This window comes from Stegastes partitus, unplaced genomic scaffold (assembly GCF_000690725.1).
Source record: "Stegastes partitus isolate 25-593 unplaced genomic scaffold, Stegastes_partitus-1.0.2 Scaffold622, whole genome shotgun sequence".
Taxonomy (NCBI): domain Eukaryota; kingdom Metazoa; phylum Chordata; class Actinopteri; family Pomacentridae; genus Stegastes; species Stegastes partitus.
Window position 1 is genome coordinate 113,165 of NW_007578353.1, and position 14,034 is coordinate 127,198.

At 39.5% G+C, this 14,034-nt stretch overlaps 1 protein-coding gene across 1 annotated transcript in view; it reads right to left on the reverse strand.

The window, feature by feature from the left end:
* Positions 1 to 14,034, reverse strand: part of LOC103363007 (calcium-dependent secretion activator 2-like) — a gene marked incomplete at its 3' end in the record, with an annotated part of 161,414 nt that overhangs the window by 112,141 nt on the left and 35,239 nt on the right. The gene's annotated exons all lie outside the window — the stretch shown is intronic.

Sequence of the window (14,034 nt, forward strand, 5' to 3'; positions counted from 1 at the left end):
CTATGGAGTCCCCTGCCTCTCCTCACCCACTCCTCCACTACTCACTGCAGCTCAAGCACACCAGCTCACCCACAACTTTGCTCAAACACTTGACCACAACTCTATGCTACACAGTGGCAACTTGTAATATTGGAGTAATGTAGTAGTATGTAGTGTTAATGTAGTTCCAACATATACATGGTAGAACTGCAAAATGATTCGGAAGAAGAGAAATGATACAGAAAGTCCCGTCGTGAAAGTTGACAGGACAGGATCCTAAGGTTTGTAACACAGGAAACTTCAGAAGTCTGAATCAGTGTTTTTGAGACTGCCTTACAAGCGTTACAAGAGTACAAACATTTCCAAAGTGGAAGCTATGGTCCTGCTAAGGTCTTTAACACCTAATGCCATACCAACAAACGAAAGACTGAAACATGCTGTAAAACAATTGACACATATTTTAATCCAGGGACCAACACTATGACAAATATAATAATTTGATTGCATATGGTGTCTAAGAGGTGTTTGTCAGCTGACACAGTTGGTACCAGTACCAATGAAATTCCACAACTAGCTATTAAGAACTACTGAACCATTTTATGTGCAATACTTGGTTGATTAAATACTTTCAAAAAGTCAATTTAATTCTCCAAGAACGTTTTGGCAGTGCACTAGTTGTTGACAATCACTCATAGCATGCCAGGGTTGAACTGAAAACTAGGCAGACACTGTGTTAATTACATGATTTTCCCAGCCAGAATCTGCAACTTCTCTGCTCACACTTTATGGGTCAAACACCGGCCGCCATGGGAACCTGGTTATTTTAAAAAATGAGGGAGCAATCTTGAAGAGATACATAATTGGTGTGGAGTTTGGCAGTATTTTTACACCACCTGCCTCTGAGCTTGAGAAACAGCCACCTGCACTAGCCCAGATTAGTAGATAGCATGCTGCTTCTACAGCAGTATATATTAGGGTGGATCCTTACAGTGAGTCTTTATTAAGAGAATGACCATTTCAGATTCATCACGTTATATTTATAAAGATTTTACGTAGCCTAAAGTTGTAGTAGGTTGCAGGTTTAGCCTAATCCAGCCTCTTCTTTTACAGTGGTACCAGATGTTTACATGTTGATGTAGACCCTCTTTATTCACATTCATGAAGGCATCTCTTGATTGTGGACTTCCTCAGAAGTGCTCTTGACTTGGCTAGATGTTGTGAGGAGGTTTTTCCGCAATCAAAGAAAGAATTCTGCAATCATCCACGTAAATCATCCTCGCTGGTCCGCTTCCAAGCCTTTTGGAGTCGCTGAACTCACCAGTGCATTCCTTTTTTTGGAAATATATCAAATTGTTGACTTGGCTCACCGTTAGGTTTCTGCCCTCTCTTAAATAGGTCTGTTTTGTTTGTTTCAGTCCAATAATGGCCTTCTTCCATGAGGGCATGTAATGAACTTGTGTCGCCCCAGTTTATGTTTTCCCCTGTAACATAATTCTTAATTTACTATTGGAAAGAACTTTGGGTCAAATGTATTGTTTTAAATGTGCTATATAAATAACAGTGACCTGACTTTGCTATTTGCATTGACACCTCCATAGTTCCATAAACAGCTACCAGATTTAAATTCAATGCTTGGAATCAACTCCAGACATTTTATCGCATGCATCTGTCATGACAAAGCAAGGAAACGGGTAACACCTGACCATCAAACTAATTATCAGCCAATTGTTCAAGTACTTTTGAGGCTATGAAAATAAGACCTCTGTGGTGGTGTACAAAGACAAAAAACATGACAATTATAGTGTCCAAAAAAATGATGGACCCAGCTGTAACTTTTTCTTTTGGTTCAGTAAGATAGTGACCTTCATCAAGGCCAGTTACATCAAGTGCCAATTATGTTTCATATTGCAGTTCAGTGAACTAAAAACATGATCATATACTTTTGCTAACACACACAATGAACATAGAGCATCCTATTCTTAAACTTAGAAATAACACTGAATCATACAATGACGACGACACTGACACTGATTGCAAGTGTACCTGAAATGTCAGTCATAATCCTTTTACCTATCATACCTTTTTCTTCCGTGATGCAGCAACTGTCATACAAGTGTTACAGTATTTTATTAAAATATCATAATCGGTTCAAAAAATGGCAGGATCAGTTTATGGCAACTATGTTGTCAGCCGGAGGTCTTTCATAATTAGGCCATAGGGAAACGTTGTCTTTCTTTCTTTTTTCTTTTCTCTTCATGTTGTCCAACTCCACACTGGTATCACTCCAGCTCTTTACAGCCTCCAGGCGACACGCTCTCACACACACACTCTCTCTCACACACACAGGCTAACGTGCCCATCACACTGTTTCCACAAATTGACTGATTGTTTTCTTCCTCTCAGAGACGTTTGCTTCAGCCTGAAATAGTTTGTCCACAGCAGAAGTGACAGGAAGAGAAATTTGTGTTCCTCACGGTCACTCAGTTTGTGTGTGTGTGTTCCAAAACAACATGCACACACACTGACAATGAAGCTAATCCAGTGCCCATCATTCTGCTGGGAGACACAGGACTTCATATCTTTCAGGTGAAAGCTTGGTGTTTCCAACACGCCATGTTTCTAGGAACCAACAAAGAAAGTTGTGTCTTTTGTTTGATGGTGCCAGATTTATGACATTGTTACTCCTGGCTAAGAATGATTTCACCGCTCTCAAAAGTTGCAGGGTATTTATGACATACAGAAATAATGCATGAGCTAAAGGTGACATATTGGAATGTTGTTCAACAAACTGTCTAAAGTCAGAAAATACCATCATCCCATGACATAAAAAAGAGAGGCAGCAGTCTAAAAATCTACACAATATCCTGCAAGTTTATAGTAACTATGTGTAAAACAACATTTACATGTATCCGCCAAAACATACACAGACTACGGGTGAATGACATACACAAAAATAATAATCATATTGAAAATATTTTGACCGATACTGTGATATGAGTCACCATTATCCTATAAATGGTAACTTTTGCATTTCTTCTCCACAAAAAAAAAGAAAAATGATGATGTGATTTTTGCAGTGTGACACAAACATGTTCCCTTATGTCTAGAAAATATGACTTGGAGGCTGGAGCATCTAACAGCACCATGATTCTCCATTTGTAACAGTACAATAGCACTTGGTCAATACGTTTCAATATTGTGATTTTGACAATATATTGATTTATCGTTCAGTCCTAACACACATTCCTCTCCTGACTGTGTCGCATAGAACCAGTTTGACAACTCCTCTAATTGCCATGGCAACGGTCATTCCAGCACATGCAAAGCATCAGCATCACTGGTGCAGCTGCTGCCTATCATCATCACTCTCTGTCTCACACACACCATCAGAACCTCAAACCAGAGCAAGAGTCAACCTGTATTCAGAGGAATGTAAAGGCATATCAGTGTTCCAGTAATATATCTACCATTTTGGCAGGATACGATGCGCTACAGTAATGTTTAAAATAAAAATTAAAGAAGAAACCATAAATCATAAAAAAGCATATATTAATGTGTGCTTTCAATTGTCTTGTTGCACTTCTATGTGGGAGACAATGCTGCTCCAAGTTTTGGAGCTCCAGTCCACTCCATGTTGCCTTGAAAAATAGAAACATAGAGTCAGTTGTCTATACTAAATGAAATCAAAATCAAATTCGGTTTATTGTCATTTTGCTGTACACAGTAGTACAGGCAAGATGAGAGAGCGTTTCTCCAGGATCCAATAACCAAAAGCAATTAAAGAAAGAAGTGTTTGCATATCCGGAGCAGCAGTTCAACATTCTGACAGCTTGTGGCATGAAGCTGTTGATCAGTATGGAGGTTCTTCCTTTAATGCTCCGGAAACGTTTACCTGATGGCAGCAGTTCAAACAGTTTATGGAGAGGGTGTGAGGAGTCCCTGACAATGTTCAGTGTCCTGTTCCTGCAGCGGCTCTGGAAAAGTTCAGAGCTAGCTGTCTGTCTGTCCATCTGGAACGATGTCGTCCTCTCCAGCTGTGTGACCATCTGGGATGCTGTCATGGAGCCATGTTTCTATAAAAGCAAACACACAGCAGTCTTTCCACTCTCTGCGGGTTTCCTTCAGTAAACATAGCACCAAAATCCAGCACGTTGGAGAGTAAGAGCAACAGTACTGCTGGTCTGGAGGGGTTAGCCTTTACCCTAGCATGGATCCCGGCTCTCTTCCTCCTCCTTTGTTAAGTTCGTACCACTTCCTTCTCTCTCGGGTAACTGCTGGCATAGTCTCCGATCGGACTCCGTATTGGTGTAGTATGTCCACATCACAACCGAGTTCATTGCCCTGATAGCAAAGCTTCTTGGTTATAAGTTTTGCGAATAAACGTCTGGGATAGACAAGACACTCAAAACTTTCACTCTCGCTGTCTCCTGAAGGGCCCACAGCGTCCATGTGCGTTGCCATCTCTATGGGCTTTAACGTCAGCTATATTTTATTTGCTAGTAATTGTTTAGAATCTGACAAAACAGAACAACTAGTAGTATGCAGAACAATTCCAATTTGCAGTGCACCAACAGTTGTCCAGACTTTGATACTGAAAATGTAAAATACTGATGATTGTTACACAAGTGCAGTTCGTCTTTCTTTTTCTTGATTAATATTTAAGGAGGGTGATAGCCAATAATTGCAACCAATATTCATGCGCAGTAAAACTACAAATCTTGGTGCCAAAATGTAGAATAACACATACTCCAAGACAAAACATTATTGATGAGTCGATGAGCTGTGACCCATTTCATGAAAACAATCAGATAATTCTGTGAATGGGATGTTATTCAAGACCAAAGAGTGACAAAAGACAGAGAGAGGCGGCTGCATCAGAGGCAAAGTAGCACATCTTTTAAATGATGATACTAATAATTGGAAAAAGGCTGATATCAGCTTCCAGTTATGACTGAGAAACAGGACTGCTGACTGTGTTAATGAGCAGGATAATTCACCGGACTTGAACCACAATAAAGCACTTTTTTTCTTCACTAATCATAGATCTGAAAAGATTATGCAGAACTTAGTGTAATTTGAATAAAACAGAAATTGTGATTCGGTAAAACAATAAATATCTCTATATATGGTTTCATATTTTATATTGTCATTGGGAAGAAAAAATATATATAATTAGAAAATTGTGGAAAGCTGAGAGAAATATGGAATAACTGCAACAAGTGAACTGTACAAACGTAAGATTCTACAAAAGCCAGTTTGGAAGCAAACAGAGAATGCAAAATAGACAGCTGACAGCAACAGATGGATAGTTTGTAAGTTCACTACAGGTGGTCGTTTTATGAGCGCAAATTATCCCAAACCTACTGAAATAATAAAAAAAAACAAACAAAAAAAAAAACACACAACCTACAGCAAATATCACCATCTCCAGGATCCCTATGTGTTGTGTGTATTCACAAGTGAAGTCATGGATTCAACTCATTGTCCACAGTAATCTACTTTTCAGGCCATGTATGGAAGCAGGGTTTGAAAACTGGTATGCAAACCCTCAAACTCTCCGCACAGTAACCACACCATTCTAGAGACAGCAGATGGTTGACTTCACGTCAAACTGGATGCACTTTTTTAACAGGTAACAGCGACACAAAAAGTCTAAAGGATTTAAACTAGATAGATAAGTATGCAGATGCCACATAATCTGCAGCTTTGGCTGACTTAGTTGGAAATTATTAACATACTTTAAAGATCCCTCAAGCTAAAGAAAAAAGCTCTGGATACCAAAAGACGTGAAGGGAAACCACACATCTAAAGTAAACTGGATTCATACCATATGCTTAACCAACTAAAACGTTATAGCATACTGATTTTATACTAACAAACTATGAGATTAAATCACAGACTGTAGACGAACCCTAAGTCATGTCACCCATAGAGTTCCTCATCAGTGGTTCTGAGACTCAGTGTGGTGTCTCCAGCCACTGACATTTTGGCAGTGGCCAAAGGCCAGCTAATCCAAAAATGGGCAAAGAGGTGGAGTACGAGTGAATGGCTCCAGTTGAGGTGGGCCATTAACTATACTGGTACCCACCTGTCACTCAAAGTGTCCTCTAAGATCAACAGACATTTCCTTTGTCTTAGAGGTATTGAGGACAACATTTGTCCTCTCATACCACTGTAGGAAGTGGTCAAGAACTGGCCCATGCGCTTCCTCTCCATCATGTAGGTGGCTCACTAAGGCAGCATCATCTGCATATGTAATAAAGTGCCCTCCAACTTACCACAAAATAAGTGTTTTCTTTCTCCAGTCATTGTTGGCTGGTTGTCCAAGGTGAAATGGGTATTATCCATGTATACATCATGCATTGGGTAAAGTATAATAGCATTATAAAATTTTATGACCTTAAAATATCGTCAAATGTTACCTCCCCAAGGCGAAACCTATGTGTGGTTTCCGATACAAACAATCTGTCTCTGTTGCACCGTATTCAAGTTACACTGTAGTCAAAATGTATGACCTTGAGTTTGACCATGAAATATCATCCAAGGTCAAATGTAACATCCCCAATGGAAAGGCCCAACGTGGTTGGTTGTCTGCACCAAAAAACATAAATCTACCTTTAATCTTTTTGAAGGTATACAGCATTTTTGAAAACATGTTGTTTGACCTCTGGCCAAACTATTTTTCGATTCCAAGGAGAGGCCATTCCTAGCTCACTTGAAAAATATCAACTTCTTAGACCTTAGCACTGAAGCTAGAGACTATTCACGCACACACACACACACACACAGACAGACACACACACACACCATGCAAATGTTCTGCCACAACAATTACACCCATGACCATTTTGAGAGAACACTAAAGCTGAATCCTTTGCTTAGCTTCTTCAATGACAATTGTGATTGGTTAAAGAAACACAAATACAACACGTTTTGTTTTTTTCACCCTACAGAATACTGATAGTGTGGTGCAGCCAGACCACTCTGTACCACAGACTGTGCTGGGTAAGTAAGGCCAATGGAGACTGACTCACATTTTGAGCCAGCCTTAAAAGAATATTAGAGGAACTTCAGTTTTTGGCACTGCCACATTGGCTTGATTAATTAGCCCTTGAGGATGTTACTTTAACTTAATTTTGTGTCATAATAATCAAGTAAAATCTTTATTCCACAAGAGAGTTAGATTTTTTATATTTTTTTTTTTGTTATAGTGGCAACCGGGGGGTAAGGTCTAACAAGTTGATATTTTAAAGGTGAGCTAGGAATGGCCTCTCCTCACAATGATTAGATTTTGGGGTCAATCAGTGCTCTACTAGAGGTCAAAGGTCGCTTTTTCAAAAATGCTGCATCATGGCCGGTAGGAGGCTGCAAGGTGGCTCGGTAGTTAGCACTATCGCCTCACAGCTAGAAGATCCCTGGTTTGCATCCAGGTTAGAACGCCTGTGTGGAGTTTGCATGTTCTCCCTGTGCAGCGTGGGTTCTCTCCGGGTTCTCTGGGTTCCTCCCCCAGTCCGAAAAAAAAAATGCTGAGGTTATCTGGTGATTCTAAATTGTCTGTAGGTGTGAATGTGAGTGTGCTTGGTTGTCTGTCTCTAAGTGTAGCCCTGTGATAGACTGGTGATAGACTGTCCCCTGCCTTCACCCTGAGTCACCTGGGAAAGGCTCCAGCCCCCCGTGACCCTAGTGAGGATTAAGCAGGATGGCCAGTAGCAACTATATCCCTCGACTGAGGGCCCTCCAGTGTATTCTATTGTTAATATTGTTTTAGTGATCTGGATTTCTCTTCTGCAATCACATTTTCCAGGTTAACAGCTGGATCTTTCAGGTTCTGACCCAAAGCTTTCACTTGGCCAGATGTTACAGTACTGTGTCCCCATCAGCCACTTACTTATAAATGGATCCATCAATGGGCAGGAAGCACAACAAGTAGTACAACGTAAACCTTTTCCCCTCACTACTTTTCAGAATGTATTCATATTTGTTTGATTTGTGAGGGATACTTGGGGGAACTGTAGATTACAACGAAGAGTATGATAATCAGTACAACTGTTTGGCTCTTCCATGTTTTAGAGTTTAAACTGTAAAATGGAAAGAAAAGAAAAAACAAATCACAAACCTTACATTTGCAATTTTCAAATCCCACAGTTCCTCTGAAGAATGTGTGTAACTTTCCTCAGTGCTTCCCAAATGATAAATGAAGTTGCACCAATACATTTGTTTGACTTTGTTTTGAAAGAGAAAACAAAACTATAGTTTGTATGTATGCAGAGGCAACAGGTTAAATCTTGCAGAACATGGAAATATTGCAAGCTCAACTCCTGCTGCGTCTCATAATGGCATATTTAGTTGATGTTCTAAATCCTGAGAATACTATATTTACTTTTGCTGTAGATCTTCTTACCCAACAGCAGAATTACTCTGCTGCAGGTTTATCAAGAATCAGTGAACCAGAGAAGTTCATTATCTGACAGACAGAAGAACAAATAGCAGATTTTGTCTGGTTTCTCCTCTAAAAACCAATTTCAAAACATGGTGAAGTGCTCTGGGTATGGCTAGTTTAAAGATGCTTTTTGATGTCATATCATCCAGGATTTTATTTAGTATTTAATGATACAACTTGGTTCTGACTCAAGTCTCAATTGTTATTGTGAGAATATAACCATATGGGTGTTAGCATTTAGAACTTCATTTCATGTTAAAAAAGTATTACTTTGCAAAGTACATAACTACTGGCTCACTGCTCCACTCACGACATGTGTGTAAGAATAAAAAAAAAAGAAAAAGAAATAAGAAATCACCACAAGGAAGGTGGTTATGAAAATGAAGGGGAATTGGGAATATACAAAGTAAGCTTAACATTGCTTGCCTTCTTTTCACAAGTTGACAATATGATTGCTTAGCACAAAATCAAAAATAAATCAAGTACAAAAGAAACCACTGTAAAAACATATCTAATATTTAAAAGTGCCTAATTTGCCACATTTCTCACATGAACAGTTTAGGCACTCAAATACTGTATATCATGAATAAGAGAAGACTGAGTTATTTAAAGAAATGTCCATCATGACAAGTGCAACACATTCATAATGGGCTTAAAACAACCAGTAAGGCAGCAGAGCAATTTCAGCCGTAGCACAAGTTGCATGAATCAATGTCTGTCTTTGTCTTCTGCAGAAGCCAAGAAATGCAAATGCCTTTTGCTTCGATGATGTAAGTAGCAAAATCGGTCTGGCGATTGGCACATCCAGGTGATCAAACTGAACACGTGTTAGCATGGTCAGTGTGTTCCTGCAAACTTTAAGGTTGAACAATAAGCAGCAAATATTGTGATGGCAATGTGAGTTGCTATTTTCGTGCAAATGGTTAATTCTTCTTTTTTTTCCACTGAAAAGAAAAAAGAATGATGTGATCTTTGCTGTCGTCTCTATCAAGCAAGGATGTTCCCTGACATCCAGTGAATTTGACTTGCAGGCCAAGGACTCTCTACACCACCACAAAGCCACAGTTACAATATTTTGTGCCACATTTTACCTTTTATCAAAAATTGCATCTCCTACAAATGGATATTGCTGAGCTATGCGTTGCCAATATTTTGAATAATAGTGTAGCCTTGACACACACACATTACAACTGTCAAACAACAGCACCTCATTGTCCAATCCCCCGCTTGCTCTCTATATTGTGGCTCACTAGGAGGCAGGGCTTCTAGCGCCGGTGTGCATTTTCTACGTGCCATTGTCAGACACCAATCATCTTCAGATAGGTTTAGTACAAGATATTGCTCACGGCTTCCACGTGGAACTCTTTTCTGTACACATTCATCAGTCTTTGCATTTCGCATATAACAGATGAATATTCATACAGGTTACAGAAGTACTAATTTTTTTCCTCCCAGAACCTAAATCAAAAACATACTCACTGGGGGTAAACATTTGATTAGTTTTCTTAACCTATAGCTAGCAGCCGTATTAATCCATCATTCATTAATAAGAAACATGAAGCCAACCCTAATTATTACAATACTTTCTAGTTTTGTTCACCAAATTGTAGGTCAAAATAATATTTAATCAATGCATTTTTCCCCCAAATACTTAACTTTGGCTGGAATACAAACAGCATCACAGAACACTGACCCATGGTTGCACTATACTCGCTAAACTTCCACAATGCTCTGCTCGCCAACTCGGAACTGACAGAGTTCTGAGTGACCAACCTCCTCAGGTGGCAACAACGGTAAGAGGAGAGAGCACAATCCAGTACTACAGCTTATGTGCAATACATTGTAACATATGCATTTCTGCTGCCTTACCGGTTTACATATTTTAACTGGTTGAATTATTAACGGCAATTAATCAAATAATCATTAACATCCCTAGTAGTCATTTTGCTGTGGGTACACTTGTCTCAAAAATGCACTTTTACTCTAGATTTAATCACTGCTGAGGCAGCATTCAGCCATCAGGGAGGTAAGATTTAAACAAATAAAAGCCAAAAAATGCCAATAAACCAGACAATAAGTTTCCCAGCACCTCTCACCTGAATCCTTCTGTTTCATTCAAATTCATTATCCAATAAAACAATTACATTTTCTGTATTCCTAATCATCAAAGTCTTATTAACAACAATAGACTAATTTACAAACCTGGTCTCAGTCCAAACTAGGGCAGCGTCTAAAAGTTAGTTTATTGTATAATCCACAGATTAATCACAGAATTAATCATTTAGTGGATGAAGTACTTTCAGGTAAAAGAAGAACCCTCTTCCAATTTCCCAGAATTTCCAGAACTCGGAGTGACATCATCAACACACACACAAACACACACACTCACAAACACACACACACACACCCGTGCGTGCACACACACACACACTTGATCTTTTTCTTTTCTTTTAATGAAAGAAAAGCAGACAATCTTTGATTTGAAAGGTAAACTGATAAATGTCTAAAAATATTGTCGTTCAAATAGCTGCAGACTGCTTCCAATCTCCAGCATGAAAATATCTCCGTGTGTGTGCAGGGTGAAAGTGACCACTCCCAGAAGACAAACACTTCCTCCCCTCCCTTTATAAACACAACCAGCTGACCATCTGCGGTCAGTCTCACCCTCCTTTTAACACATGGACTGTTTAAGTGACACTGAGTCTGATAATAAAGGGATATTTTGTCTGAAGATAAATTGGCTTCAGTACTTTAATGATTAAAATTCTGATATTTGCTTCCTTCAGTTCCTCTCGTCCACTGTTTCCTAATAAATAACTGCAGCAAAATGTCTTTCAGTTTCCGACAACAGATTGAGAAGCTTGGAGCAAACGTCCAAAAATCTTGATAAGGATATTTTTCTTCTCCAGTAGAGGATCATTAATGATTCTTTCCTCTGGTGCCACCACCTGGACAAACATTGAACATCTCCTAGCTAGCTGGTGGGTTAAATTATCAGAAACATATAGCAAATTTAACAACAAAACTTATGTGAAGGAAGGTGCTAACAGTTTAACTTAAAATGTAAAAGAACTTTAAAAAGATAACTAAAAACTTAAATCTATGAGACTTACTGACATTGAACAAAAGCCAACTTTTGTACCTTGTAAAATTCAATCCAATTCACAATCATTTATTTATTTATTTATTTATTTATTACCACAGCAGCCATGTTACACCACCTGTCTCTGTTCGGTCTATCTGTACCATTACCTGCGTTCCCTCACAGGGTATATCATCATCAGCGCTTAGCTCAACACCTCATTTCCGATTGGCACAGATGGCACCACATCTGAAAATAAAGTTTTACCACAAGAAAGTCTGAAGAATCAGTCCACAGCTATTTTTAATTTCAAACTGTCAAGTCATCAAACACATGTCTTACACCTCCTCAGTGGCCAAAGTGTCCCTGTCACTCTGTAGAGTTCAGCCTCCCCAGGTAACAAGCTGACCCACAGCACCTGCACAAGCTCCAGAGCTACACCAGAGATAACACTAAGACAGTATGCACTAGCACGACATTTATAGCTGACAGTCAGGGCTTCTAAATGGCCTGGTATTCTTGGTGAACAACAACAAAGTCTTGGAGGTAAACATCTTTCTTCCAAAAGTTATCCCGCCAATTGGTGTTTAAACAATTATGGTAGACAATGTTGTGTGAAGCACCATCCCTTAAAAAACGATTAGGTTTACTTTAATGTTAAAGTAGACTGTTTATATGTTTTTCTTTTACACAGTTTTATTTGTTTATCATGTGAAGCAGTGAACTTGTAACTCGGGCTTACAGACACCTGATGTGCCCCTAATGGGCCGATATTGATTATTGGTAATCAAGAAAGACAGATAATCTATATTTGGAACCAATACACATTTATGGTCTATATTAACAGTGTGTGATAGCAGGGGAGCTGCTATCCATAACTAGGTTCCTTCCTTAATAAAGACTACCATGGCTGCATATGTGTAACAGAAATAGTAGTGATGACGTTCGAGCGTTCTTCTCTGTTTACTGTGGCTAAATGATTCCAATTGACCAGTTTGTCTCTTGCGGTTACATCTGCTGTTTGTCTGTTTTCTTAATTGACCACCACCTTAAAGCATTATTTGTTATTGTTTTACAGAAGCTGTTTCAGGGTAATTGTACCATTAGCGTAGCCGTATCCACTGTTAAAGCTAATGTCCTGATTGGTGGCAATGGCTTCTTGTTCAACTTTTGCAAACTGTGTTTCTACCAGAGAGACATGTCTGCAAATTAATCATACCTCAGAATGATGTTACAGATGCTCCTGATAGTATTAAGAGGCACAGTAAACCTCTCACCCTTAGCCAAGCACTGTCAGAAAAACAAGTTTTAGCAGCACTGACCAGTAAGTGAATTATTAAGGTGTTTTCTATGGAACAGATAAACCAAGCATGCCTGTGGAAGACTGCAGTGTTTATTACAACTTCAGCAGAACCTGCTACCTCACCTACCAAACACAGCTCTGCTGATTTATTGGAGTTGCTCTGCTTCACTTCTGTGCTCACCTGTCCCACTGTGTAAACAATGACTTCTCGTGTTGATTGCATCTATTCAATGCTTTTTGAGATATTTCAGTCTGGATCACAGTGGTGGACAGTAAAGTGGTGACATTCTGAGTCTCAACTGTCCGTGTCTGAGGTGTCTAAACAGTCCAATTACTTGAAAGCACAAAAAATATTTTATAACTACATAATAATGTGCTTTAATCCACTTGTGTCTTCTGAATAGCAAATAAGTTGGAGCTTCCTCTGAGTCTTACTTTTTTTGCCTTCACCAGAATGAAAAATGGCAGGCGTTGAATATTGCCATTCTGCCACCCAGGTGGGAGTGAACATAATGACTACACTAACAACTGTACTATGATCAAAGCTCCTACAGATTTTTAGTTTGTAATTTCCAGATGAGATCCAGGAACGTCCCTCAGTATCAGAGGACGGGAGCATTGCTGCAATCACTGCTTTCCCATCCCTTTTTCTGATATTGCAGCTGATTGATTGTTGGATATTGGCCTCCACATTAAAATGAATAGCACAATAATGACAGCTGTGTTATACTCCAAGCCAGGGATCTCAAAGTCGCGGCCCGGGGGCCAATTGAGGCCCGCAGGATGATATTCTGTGGCCCCCGACTTGACATCAAAGTTTAACATTCATGCGGCCTGCACATTTTTCTCACACTCACCTACACGAGTCGTTGCCCTGGGCGCTTTCTTCTTTTTTTTTATCAGTTGTGGGCTACCATAGCTCAGGCTCAGCAACGCAAATTAGCAACGTTAGTCACTTGAAAAATGATTCAGGAGTGTCACCGAGTGGAGGGAAAATATATCCTGTCACCCAGTGCAAATACGTTTTTTTTTCTATCTGTGTGAAAAGCTATTCTCCACCATGAACTTTAATAAGTCAAAGTACAGGTCCAAATTTACTGATGAGCATCTTCAAGCCATACTGAGGGTCTCAATTGCTTTCTCCCTCAAGCCAAATGCAGCTCAGCTGCGTAAGAGGAAGCGCTGCCAGGTCTCTGGCAGCAAGGAGTAGGGAAGAGAAGCCTACATTCT